Source organism: Mus musculus, chromosome 7, assembly GCF_000001635.26.
Source record: "Mus musculus strain C57BL/6J chromosome 7, GRCm38.p6 C57BL/6J".
NCBI lineage: Eukaryota > Metazoa > Chordata > Mammalia > Rodentia > Muridae > Mus > Mus musculus.
Window position 1 is genome coordinate 11,062,599 of NC_000073.6, and position 14,021 is coordinate 11,076,619.

The following is a 14,021-nucleotide window of genomic DNA, read 5'->3' on the forward strand; positions in this document are numbered from 1 at the left end:
AGTGTGAACACTTTGCCCCTTCTTACAATTGGGAGCAAAACACCCATGGAAGGAGTTACAGAGACAAAGTTTGGAGCAGATACAAAAGGATGGACCATTAAGAGACTGTCATATCCAGGGATCCATCCCATAATCAGCCTCCAAAGGCTGACACCATTGCATAAACTAGCAAGATTTTGATGAAAGAATCCTGATATAGCTGTCTCTTGTGAGACTATGCCCTGGCCTAGGAAACACAAAAGTGGATGCTCACAGTCAGCTATTGGATGGATCACAGGGCTCCCAATGCAGGAGTTAGAGAAAGTATCCAAGGAGCTAAAGAGATCTGCAACCCTGTAGGTACAACAACGTTATGAACTAACCAGTACCCCGGAGCTCTTGACTCTAGCTGCATATGTATCAAAAGATGGCCTAGTCAACCATCACTGGAAAAGAGAGGAACATTGGACACGCAAACTTTATATGCCCCAGTACAGGGGAACGCCAGGGCCAAAAAGTGAGAACGGGTGGGTAGGGGAGTTGGGGGGAAGGTATGGGGGACTTTTGGGATAGTATTGGAAATGTAACTGAGGAAAATACGTAATAAAAAAAATTAAAAAAAAAAAAAAACAACAAGAAAACCTGGTATTCTTAACCTTCACCTTCCCTAAAAGACATGGTTTCCATGTGTAGCTCTGCATGTCCTGGAATTTTCTATATAATGCTGGCCTCAGCTCAGAGATCGGTCTGCCTCACCCTCCTCTGCTGGGATTAAAGACATTCATCACCACAGTCTGGTTAAAACTTGTTATTCTATTTTTTAAATTATTTTATTTTTTATTTAGTTATTTACATTTCAGCCATTTGGATCCTTCTTTCTCAACTTCTTGAAGAGTGGTTCTCAACATTCTAAATTCTGCACCCCTGTAATGCAGTTCCTCATGCTGGGGTGGATCCCAACCGCAAAGACATGTTTGTTGCTACTTGATAACTATAATCATGCAAATTTTATGAAATGTAATGTAAATATCTGACATTAAACCTTATGAGCATGACATCTAGCCACAATGAGGTTTCCTCACATAGGTTCATAAACCTGTTATTGAAAGTTGGCCACAGAATCAGAGATATGCCACTGCCCCTGCTTATGCCTCTGCATAGGCACCTGCCCTGCCCAGGCCTAAGTACCTGCCTCTGCCTTTATACACTGCTGGAATTAAAGTGTTGTAACTCCATTTTCTCAGGTTTGTGTGAGATGGTGTTTTCAGGGGTTTTTTTGTTTGTTTGTTTGGTTGGTTTTTTTGTTTTTGGTATTTGGGTTGTTTGTTTGTTTGTTTTTCCTGGTTTTGGTGGTGGTGGTGATGGTAGGCTACTTATTTATTTTATTATTTTGTTTTTAGGTAAGATATGTTGTGAGTCTTGTACCAGAGAATGATTGGATTCTAGTGTTCCTGCTGACAGATGCCAGGTACAAGGATTGCAGGGATTCTCCATATCTGGATAGCACAGTATTATCATCTGAATTCTACCTCTGATGCTTACCTGTACAAGGCTTAATGCCTAACCTTAGGATGCAACCTTATTTGAATATGGCACTGAAGCTAATCCAAAACTCTGAAATCCTGGAAAGGCTATAATCTCAAAATATAGAAAGCTAAACTAAACCAAAAACTCAAATCCATTAAATGTTAATGTTGAAACAATGAGGAACAAAATTATCCAACTTCACTAGAAAAATAAAGATCAAAGAACAAGCCAAAATCAAAAGGGTTAGAGAACCAAATGCTGGTGACTCGGTTCAGAACAAGTAATGCCAGCAATACAATTCTAGTTGGGAAATGTAGAACTTGTGTTGGTATTCATGTCAGCTAAGGCCATTGTGTACTTTTAAAACTGAAGCCTTCTGATTGCCTGGTGAAAGGTATCACCAGAACATTTTGGCAAAGTCATAATGCATCCTCAATGTTTCTACCTGATATGGGAACTTACATAACTCATGGGAATCTCAAGCGCACACACACTCAATTAGCCTGTGCCTGTTGTCTTCAAACCTGCACAGAATCCTGTTTCTCAACATGACTCTTATGCCACTTCACATTCTTGACATTAGTTTTTTGAAAGTTATTCATGGAAAGAGACTTGCTTTTGTCAGCTATTTTTCATCATGTGGGACAAGTATCCATAAATCCTGGTCCGTGAACCAAGTGCATAGGTGTTCTGAAACCAGAGCTACGCAGAATGTCGGGAGAATGATAATTGAACAGGTAGGGGAGGATCCTCTGAACTACTCTGAGCAATTGTTGATTATTTATTTATTTATTACTCCACTTTGAATGTCATTCTAGTAATGTAGAGAAATATACTGTAAGCAGTAGACATGACATGGGAGATGTCTGAAAAGGCAATGCATTTAACTTGCAACCTTAAGACTGTGGATTAAAACCCCAACAGGTAGAAAAATGTCAGAGGGAATGGCAGGCCTCTGTCAGGACCACTGTAGAGAATAAAAGTGGAGATCAGAAAATGTTTGGAAACTCTAATGCCATAAAGACAGGTGTATAAAGCTGCCAACCAGAAGGCCACTGTTTAAAAGCAAGAAACAACTCAAGAATTAACAGCAAAGTATTCTAATAACTTATGCTGTGGAACTATGGAAATACAGACAAAAAATTACACACACACACACACACACACAAAACAAAACAAAACAAAACAAAACAAAACAAAACATAAAAGTGGCACTCTACAAGCATGTTATATCATCATTGGGAAAGTACAATTTAGTAGCAACATTCTTCTCTCTTTGAAGATGACATACTGAGGCTGAAGCTCTACCAGTCTCTGCTAAGGATGTTAGATAGTTCAGTCAGATCTGTGGTAATTCCTCAGGTGACGATGGTAAGTGGATGATTGGCGAAAGCGACGGCTACATAGGGAACAGACATAAGGCATTTCTCCTGTGTGAATCATCTCATGAGACTTCAGGTTGGTCTTGTGGCTGAAGGACTTTTCACATGTGCTGCACTTGAAAGGCTTTTCTGGCATGTGTATGATCTCATGGGTTCGGCGGTCAGAGACTCGTTTGAACATTTTCTGACAGGTGAAACAAAGCAATTCACTCTTCTTATTCAGGTGAGTTCTCTGGTGGGATGAAAGGCTCCTGGCATGTTTGAACATCCTAGAACATTCTTCACACTTGTATAGTTTGGCATCTCTACGGAATCTCTTATGATGACTTTCACATGGTAAGTTTGCCTCATGATTCTTACCAAGAAGGACAGGATCAGAGATAGGCTCCTCTTGCCTAGACTCCAACCCTGGTACCTCCCTAGGGTCTTTTTCAGAAAAACATTCCCCAAGTGACTCTTGCAGGCATGTAGATGTTCCTTGACTTGCTCTTGTAGAATCATGAGGAACTCCATAAGGAATATCTCCCACCTCAGGCTCAGGATGATATATTCTCTTGTTAATGGAAAGGGAGTCTGTTTTTTTCCTGGGAATATTATCACTGCTATATACTTGAGTAGCTGCATTCCTGGAAGTGTTATAGCAATTGTTCTTGTCCTCAGAGATGTTTTCTCTGGATAAATCCTTTGGTTGTTCCTCCATGGGGACATCCGCAGGAGTCAGAGCACTCCGGAAGTCTACATGATGACTAGAGTTGCCTTGACTTGCTCTTCTGGCACCATGAGGGAATCGACAAACAACATTCCCCTCTTCATGCTCAGGGTGCTGTTCTTTCTGGATAATAAGAAGGGAGTCCATTTCATTTCCACCACATCTTTCACCAACATTTCCTTCAGTAGCATTACAAGAGGTGTTGCATTCATTTTCACTGTTTTCTTGTCCTTTGGAAAGAAGACAATCTATGAAAATGTACCCAAAATGGACCCCGTCAAAACATGACTCTTTTATCTAGGTTACCAACTAACCTGTGGCCAATAATCTATCTTGTGTGGTGTCTACTGGCATCTGCTCATTATCTGGTGTTGGCCTTGTTGCAGATTGCTGTTGTTTCAAAAGCTTGATGACTTCTTTTAATGGCATGTTTTCAGAAAAGAGGGCTTCTTGTCCTTGCATTGAAACATGGACCTGTAAGGGAAGACATGTTCTTCTTATGCACGAGCACGTGGATTGCAGACACCTAACCTCAACCTGCTAGCACAGGGACACTGGATTATTGACTAGCTCATTCCTCTAGGCCTTAAGTCTAATGATCTTTCCTGGCACTCACAAATTCTGACTTCTAAAGTCACTATAGATAATGTGTTTTCAAATGCCGACTCATTGTCCCTAGAGACACACAAAGTTGTGTTCCTGTGAGATCTGCCAACCATAGTTTCTTTAACTGGTCAACACATTGCAGGAGGATGAGCCTTCCTTGAACTGGCTAGCCCATGTTTTCAGATTGTCTTAACTTTACCTGATCTTTTTTTTGGATGTAGTGTCTCAAAGAAGCACAAGGCCTGCTCTCAGGAACATGGCTGGATATTAGGGGAGCAGTGTACTTAGTATGAAATTTTAAACCTAAAATAAAACTCAAAGAGTATATGCAGTATAATTCTTAACTTGCAAGGTGTGGTCAAAAGATTTAATTTAGCTGGGCAGTGGTGGCACGTGCCTTTAATCCCAGAATTTGGGAGGCTGAAGAAAGAGGATTTCTGAGTTTGAGGTCAGGTTTATCTACAGAGTGAATTCCAGGACAGCCAGGGCTACACAGAGAAATCCTGTCTCAAAAAACAAAACAAAACAAAAACAATCCCTAAAACAAAACCCTGAAACCATTTAAGTTAACACTTGAGAAGCAGAGGGAGGGTAATTCCTCTGCTTCCAAGGCCAAGGAGGACTACATAAAGAAACCATGCTTCAGCGGGGCTGTGGTGGCACACGCCATTAATCCCAGCACTTTGGAGGCAGAGGCAGGCTGGTTTCTGAGTTCTAGGACAGCCTGGTCTACAAAGTGAGTTCCAGGACAGCCAGGGCTATACAGAGAAACCCTGTCTCAAAAAACACAGAAACAAACAAACAAATAAACAAAAACAAAAAACCATGTTGCAAATCACAAATACAAGCAAGCAAGCAACCAGGAAATGAACCATACATCTAAACCAAGAAAAATCTAAACAAAATATCTGAAATAGGAAGCGTTTTTAATTGGTATGTAGGAATGTATATATGGTGTGGTGGAATATTTTCAACTTCACAATTTCTGTAAATAACTAAGAATTTTGCAAATCACGGCTTTGAGAAAACATCCAACATAATTAAATCTATATTAGATCTATCCAAATTTGAATGTTTGGACTGAAGCACCATTATGCATCACAGAAATTCTTATGGGTATGGTGCTCTTTTGTATACAGCACCAACCATATTTCAATATCAGAACTTTACCATTCTGACACCTCAGTTTTCTAGACAGAAAATCAATGATATGTAATAGCCAGTTTAAGAATCCATCTAGTCAATTTAATCCCAAATTTTTGCAACACACTTCCACGGATCACAGGCTAGCACTGTGAACCCGGTGTATAAGTGTTCATGGCAGGATCTAACATAGTCCTCATGAATACTCAGTAAGCATCTCCAGGAATAAGCTTGGTCTCACACAAAGTTATCTCCTCTACATCCTTAAAGTCCTCCCCAGGACAATTCTTAATTCTCTCTACTAACATGTAAATAAACTAGACTTAGTTGTGCATATCAAACCTACTTGATAGGCTCCTTTCTGCTATATTCATGGTAATTTGAGGCAATCATTTTTCTTCAGTATAAATATTTTGGTTACGGAATATAATCTCATTTGTAAAATACAACATAGACAAGCAATCAAAGAACAAACAATACATAACCCCCTACTTTTCCCCAAACCCAAATGATTCTGCCTTTCCTTCCAACTAAGCCCCCGAGGAACTCACCATGACTGGAGGCTTCAAGCACTCATCAGTCAGACTCTCCATGAATCTCCTCATATCGCTACCACTGGCTTTCCACTTCTCTGTCAAAGTATACTTGTCCTTGCAGTGCCCAGTGAGGAGAAACTGCTCCAAGACCAGTTGAGAAATCATCTGCTCCTTAGTCTGCTTTTCTGGCTGCAACCAGGAGTTGAACATCTTCCAGAGACTTTGCAGCTCCTGAATTGCCCAGCAGCCATTGTTACTTGGGGAAAAGTTTAGCTGAGCACTTGGTGAGTTAGAGATGTCTTCTGCCCACTGCACACCAGAACTATCAGTTGGAGTAAACTCTAAATTGTTGGTCTGAAGGTCTTTTGCTGGTGCCTGCTGTGAAGCCATTGTGGTGACAATGGTGTGAAAGATTCAACTATAGCAGTTTAGTATCTGTTTTGTGACTTTAGGAAAATGCTAACAGTTGATGGATGTACTATAAAAGCTGTGAATTTAAAAAAGGAAGAAACACATAATTAATGTTAACAAAACAAACACAAAACCAAATGAGATTTGTGTCACAGATGGTTTTATGGGTTCCTGACAGTAAATGTTTCACTATAGTCCTTTCAATCTGCTTACATGGTTTTGGAAATGGGCAAAACAACTGAAAAGAAGTAGAAAAAAAAATTGACTCAATAACCAGAGAGTCCTGTATCTAGGATGTATAGATCTGTCATAAGATCTTAAGAACACAGCAATGTCGTCTGTTCCCACCTTGGAAAACATGGGAGTTATTTTGCTGTTCCTCAAATTTTAAGTTTCACCCTTCTGTCTCATTCAAAGTACCAGAGAATAATACTTTCATAAGAAAATATTTAAAATGAATAACCAGTAATATTAAATTCACAGAGAAGCAATCAAATATTCACACACATACCTGGTAGGTTACCAAGTCAGTTTTCTTTAGAGTTTAGAAAAATCAACCTCTTGATCAGTAAAGCTTCCAAAATGCAATATTGAACTATTGAGATCTACCCATAATTGTGATGAAGATTCTCCCAAGTCCACAAATAAACACACACACACACACACACACACACACACACACACACAAATACACATATACTCACACATTCAAGACCACTAGGTAGGGAAGTTTACCTACTCCTCCACCTCACCTCTTTCTCCAGTGAACTTTAAGGGTGATGCCAAGAAGCCCAGGGAGGCACTGTGTGTCCCTGCCTTGGCTCTGCTTCATCTGAGGTTCTATTAGGATTGGTTCCCTTTTATAGCCCCTGGCTTCCGTTAGTTGGTTACTGATGACGATTAAATTCACATGGTGATTCTATCATACCTCCTGTCCCTGGGTGGGGCAGATTACCATTTTATCCATAGTACTCCAAGTAATAGAAGTTGAATCAGGAGAGTCAGTAGTCCCCAGCACTGCCTATTAAGCCCAGAGATCCAAGGTCTGTCTGACCTAGGGGAACAGATAATGCCAAAAGGGGGCATAAAATACAAGCAAGCAAACAAAATAAGGAAAGACATTTTTTCCTGCTGATTGAATCACATAAGGAATCCTAACTCAGTTCTAGTTTTGCATCTCCAATGCAATGATTGACTCTTCTTTGGAAGAAGATCATCTCCTAATCAAGTGTTGTAAGTCACTGTAGTGAATGGAAATAGTACCACACTGAAGAGGAATTCCAAGATTGGCATTTATCTTCTATGACCTCTGATCCTGTGTTCTCACATAGTAGTCAATGAAAACTTGTTAAAATTTCCTGTTTCCAGAGAGATTGGATCCTAAATGCTTCAGTGAACTCTGTAGAATCCTTGCCAGTGGGATCAGATAGGGCAGGAAAAATCCAGAAGGTGTCTGTAGCACAATATAGTAAAGATGTAGGCTGAAGGGAACTTATATCTTTTGGTAGAGAGGAATGTGCATTGCCTATTGGGAAAACATGGACATCATATGAGGACTGTATTCTAGGGAGAGACTAAAATTTGTGGCAAAATGTGGTGGCCTTTGTTGTTCTCTCTCGTTTTCTCTATCTTTCCATCTCTCTCTCTCAAATTTGGTTTGTTTGTTTCTTTGTTATTTTGTTTGTTTTTTTTTACAAATGTCTATATGGTATCCTAGTCTGCTCACAATCTCACTAAGTTGTTCAGAATGGTCTTGCACTACAATCATATAACTTTTAACTCCTCAGTGCTGACATCCCAGAGTGACCTCACTACTTCACACATCCTTTTTGTTTTTCTGTCTCTGTTTTCTTTTATTTCATCTTGAGACAATTTATTCCCATGTATGCCTAGATATAATAGCCCTACTGTGTGGATCAGGTTGACCTGAAATTGACACATCCTTGCCATTAATTCCAGAGTGGTCGAGTTAAAGGTGGTTGCCTTTGTGAATTGCTTTGTCCAATCATGCTAATTGATAGGTTCAATTGAGACCCCTAAATTCACATGTTGATGTTTTATCTTCAAACACTGAGATTGTACTGAACTTCAGTCTAAAACATAGAACCTTAATTTCCCTTACCCCAAATACGCTGGAAAATCAGTGATTTACAACTTCTAAAATCTGAAGTCTTTTACATTCACAAAACCAATAATTTTGAATGCTTAAACCTAAAGCTGCCCTTCTCTTTATGGAAAAAAAAATGTCACATGACAAAGAAAGCACTACAAATTCTTCAAATAAATTAGCCATTTGTTACAACAATGATTGACTCACCATGTAAAAATATACAATTTGTTTTAGTTGCTATTGATGATGTTCAGTATATCAATGAATTAATGCAATACTAACAAGAAGAAACATTCAGATGAAAGTGTTTTTTCATGAAAACAGTAAACATTTTACTGTTGTTCAATATTTTCTTCCTGAATGCGAATTTCAAAGGGCACAATTCAGTTTAGCAATTAGATTACTTGAAGGAGGTTAGTGGCTTTAATCCCTGCTACACACTTAATCCTAGATCAGAAAAGGGATGCAGGAGCATCTCTATCACTTTGAGGCAAATCTGGATTTCAAATAGAGCTCAAACATAGCCAGGCTTGCATGAACAGAAGGTATCAAAAAAAAAAGCACAAAAGCATGAAGAAGAAGAAGAAGAAGAAGAAGAAGAAGAAGAAGAAGAAGAAGAAGAAGAAGAAGAAGAAGAAGAAGAAGAAGAAGAAGAAGAAGAAGAAGATAGAAGTAGTAAGGTTGTCCTGGAACCACTACTACTAGGAAGGTAGAAGCCATGCTTTTAAATCATTTTTTGTTGTTGCTGTTGGAAGGGATCCATAATGCTAGCTTGTCCATATAAAAGAAACACAATCTAGCTATTTTATTTTAAAACTCAAGCCTAAATAGGGCAGATTTACAGCTATTCTAACTTATTCCCCAAGGATCAAGTCCCTTATACTTGCTGTTTCTCTGTCCAAGAGTTCATATTTCATCTCTTCCCATGGCAGCCTCCTCCACTTAAGTCTTCTTTCTTCTTTCTCTCCCTCTACCAGCAATCTCTTCATTCAGTCCTCAAATTCCACCTTTCTCCCTCCAATGGCCAATCAGAGCAAGTTGCTTTTTTTTTTTTTTTTTGACCAGTTGTATTTCGGCACAATATTCAATGAGCATCATTTGGTGGATGTGTGGCTCTGTACTTTGTGTACAACCACAGATTAAGAAGCCAATATTTAGCATGATAATATAAGCAGCATCAGAACAACTCACTGCATTATTTTACTTATACTAAGAATTAGAATTGGGGCCAGGTGTGGAGGCAGGCAGATTTAATCCTAGCACTCGGGAGGCAGAGGCAGGCAGATTTCTGTGTTTGAGGCCAGCCTGGGCTACAGAGTGAGTTCCAGGAGAGCCAGGGCTATTCAGAGAAACCCTGTCTCAAAAACAAACAAACAAACAAACAAACAACCCCAAAGCAAAACAACAACGACAAAAAAACCAAGAGTTAGAATGGAGATAAAACAGCAATTTTTCTTTTGTATGAAAAGGTGTTTTATATGAATAGAGTTTGTACAACATGAGAACTTCTCTCAGAAAAGTATTTGTAATCGCAACAAAAGTAATAACAAAATAATAGGTCTTAACAAAAACATTACTTTTAGAGAGGAAATTATTATAATTTAAAATATATTCTATAAAGCAAAGAAGAAGGAACTTATATGCCATATTCTTCAAGTAAAACATCAGGGACACAGACATGACATGTTTTAATGCACAGAATAGCAGGACAGTATGTATGTTACAAAGTAATATGGCTACACATATCATTCTCCTGCAGTTTGTCAAAATGATATATAATTCATAAAAAAATGAAATAATGTAGTTCAGAGGCAGAGTACTCATTTTTCATGTATGAGACTCTGCTTTCAAACTCCAGGTCTGATAAGACAAGAATAACGATGACAATGTCAAGTATTTAGAGTGAGCTTCACTGACTATTAGAACTATAGTGAATATACAGTAAAATTCACTATAAAACCATAGTCTTTTAAAAAATATTTGGTTTGTATTTTAAATTTTAAATTAGTATACATATTATTATGCGGGTTAAATGGTGGGATCCCGAGTCCTCTCAGGGCTGGTGCTACTCAGTGAGGTAGGATGCTGGAGTTTTGTTGTTGTCGTTGTTCTGGTTTTCTTGATTATTTATTTCTATTTCAAATGTTATCACCTTTCCTGGTTTCCCCTCAAAAGCCCCTTATCCCCTACCCACTCTCCCTGTTCACCATGCCACTCATTCCTTCTTTCTGGTCCTGGCATTCCCCTACAGTGGCGCATTAATCCTTCACAGGACCAAGGGCCTACCCTCACAGTGATGTCCAACACGGCCACCCTCTGCTACTTATGAAGCTGGAGCCATGGGTCCCTGCATGTGTACTCTTTGATTGGTGGTTTAGTCCCTGGGAGCACTGGGTAGTCTTGACTGTGCTTTCCCCTCAAGGGCTCCTGCTTTGGGCGGGCATCAGGCTAGGACAAGTCACTTGGAACCAGCCCCGGGGGTGGAAAAGTGCAGTCTGAGTTCCCCTGGAATTTCACAAGTTGGCTCAGGCTTCCCTGGAACTGCATGGAGACCAGAGATACCAGATTCTCAGACTCTTGGTCCCCTGAGACACCACTAAATGCTGCAGAAGAGCTGAGAACTGAGTGCCCACCAACGCCCCTCCCCAGTGGGCCGGATTTAGCCCTGGGATGGGGGGAAAGGGCCAGGAGCTCAGGCTGGGTCCCACTAGGATGAGCAACCTTGGCTTGTCCGATGGGCAGCTTGACTTGGTGGAGGCCATGGCTGAGAACGCTGAGAAGCCTTCTGCTGGAGACTAGACGAGACTCTTTAGATGAAGCCCTACAAAGTTCGTTGCCTCCCACATTGGATCCAGATGAAAAGAGACAGGCCATGATTTTAAAGCATTTATTGTCATGGAGGAGAGTGTTGATGAGTGAAACTGCACTCCCCTTTCTCAGGGCGTGCCTGAAGTTAAACACCTTTTGCAAGGAGGAGTATCTGGGAAGGGAAGTTTATTGGCTAGGCCCTTGAGACCTTTAGGTACCTCATTAAAATGGAGATCTGTCTTGAGAGTGCTTGACCTGTGGTCCCATTTTCTACTTGTGGAGGGTCTTGAGGCACTGCCCTTACTTGACTGATGGCCATAGAGCTATGGAGAGCCTAGGCCTCATGTCAGGGGCCTGGTGTCCAGGAGCATGGCAAAACGTCTACCATTCCTTGCTGGGGTCACCTTTGGGGTCACCACAATTTCAAACCTAGCTCAACCAGAAATCAGGCTGCCTTTCGTGGTCGCACAGTCTTAGGGTTCAGTATGATATTTTCAAACATTTATTTTTTTACTCTTGTCTTACATTTTTCTCCATTCCCCTGACACACTCTCACAAGTGTCTAGGTGCTTCATTATCCTTTCTCTTTAGTGGCACATTTGTCCTAGTCGGCTCTCACTGATTCCTCAACAACTCTTTATTCTACCGTTTTTGACCTCTTCTCTGGTTTCATATATCATACTCACTTTTTCTTGCATTTAAATATGTATGAACATTGTGATTTACATCCTTGTATGAGAAAGAATGTTCTTCAAGACTATGTCTGGGCTCTCAGAATCTGAACACCTATCAAAGAATATACACAGGCTGGACCTAGGCTGCCTTCCATGTATGTAGCAAGTGTGCATCTTGTTCTTCATTTGGGTCTCAAACAACTGTAACAGGAGCTATCCCCCAAAATCGTTGCCTATATTTAGGAAAAGTTCTTCTTACTTGGCTGCTTTGTCTGGCCTCAGTGGGACATGAAGCACCTAGCCTTACAAATATGTGAATAACCAGGGTGGAGCATACCTTCAGGGAGTCTTTCTCAGAGGGGAAGGGGACAGGGGATAGGAGAAGGGTTTTGGAAGAGGGTGACTGAGAGGGAGCAGTGAGCTGGATGAAAAGTGATAAGTAAAAATAAAATAAAATAAAATAAAATAAAATTAGAGCAAAATGAAAATTTTGATACACACACACACAAACATAAATCATTTTAAAGTCCATCTGGTTCCTGAAAATTTGATTATTTTATTTTCTTTCACAGATTGACAAAATTCTGGTGTGTGTGGATACCACACTTTTATTATCTGGTAATGAACATGATTTCTTTGCTGTTGTAAATTATGGAGACCTTAATGTGCATGTTCAGTTTCTCTATGGTAGTTTCTCTATCAGGGTATAGGTCCAGAAATCATATAGCTCTGTTTTGTTGTAATCCTATTTTTTTTATTTTAATGAGATACCCTTGTATTTGTTTGTAATATGAATGAAGTCCTTTACTACTTACCATTAAAGCCTGAAGATTCCTTTGTTCCACAGCATTGTCTGCATTTGTGGTATGAAACTGAAAATCTTCAGTAAGGCAAAGAACTGCATTAAAAGGACAAAATGTCAGCCATCAGAGTGAAAAATGATCTTCCCTAACCACACATCTGACAGAGGGCTGATATCTAAAATATATAAAGAACTCAGGAAACTAGATAACCAACAAACCAATTAATCTAATTTAAAATGTAGTACATATCTAAACATATCACACCAGGCTGAGTAAACACAAGAAGCCTCAGTGCCAACTCCTGATCACATTGCTTCCTCAGAAACAGAGCAAGGATGCTTTCAAATAGTGCTTCCTGGGAAAGTCAGCCTTGGCCATGATTGTTGTGGAAATGTGCTCAGCAAGAAGTTCCCTTTTGCTCGACACAGGAGGAATCACTCTGGAATGATGCCATATGAGTGTACAAGTGAGGGAAGGTCTCCAGCAAGATCACATACCTTCTTCAACACCATATGGTCAATACTGGGGAGAAGCCATACAAGTACATGGAGTGTGAGCAGGCCTTCAACTGCCAACACCACCTTACCCAGCACCAGGGGATCCACAGTGGGGAGAAGCCTTATAAATGTGAGGAGTGCTGCAGAGCTTTCACCCACCGCTCTATGTACATCTTACATAACAGGAGTCACACTCTTGAAAAACTTTTTGTTTGTAAAGAATTTGGGAAAGCTTTTCGAGATAGGCCAGGTTTCATCTGACACTACATCGTCCACAGCAGGCAGAACCCATACGAGTGCTTTTAGTATGGACAGATCTTCAAACACAGGTCATAACTCCTGTGGCACCAGCAGACACACACAGGAAAGAAGCCCTATGAATGCAGTGAGTCTGGGAAGGTCTTCCTTGAGAGTGCTGCCCTGATCCACCAGAATGTGATCCACACTGGGGAGAAGCCCTTTGAGTGCCTCCAGCAAAGCCTTCACCCACTGCTCTACGTTTATCTTGTGTAAAAAAGGTCCACACCAGAGAGAAGACGTTTGAGTGCAAAAAGTGTGTGAAAGCCTTCACCAGTCAGAAAGATCTCATCCAGCACTTCAGCATCCACACTGGAGAGAAGCCCTATGAGTGTGTGGCATGAGTATGAGAGAAGCCCTATGAGTGGGAAGGCCTTTCCGTGCCTATCAGGTCTTACGAGGCACCAGCGAGTTCATAGTGGGGAACGTATTTGAAGTATTGAGTGTGGGAAGACCATGCCATCATCCACACTGGGGAGAAGCCGTGTAAGTGCACTGAACATGGCAAGGTCATCAGTCTCACCTCATCCCTCAATCAG

General features: G+C 40.4%; 1 pseudogene; it reads right to left on the minus strand.

Moving 5' to 3' along the window:
• Positions 2,541–7,093, minus strand: Zscan4-ps1 (zinc finger and SCAN domain containing 4, pseudogene 1; annotated as a pseudogene).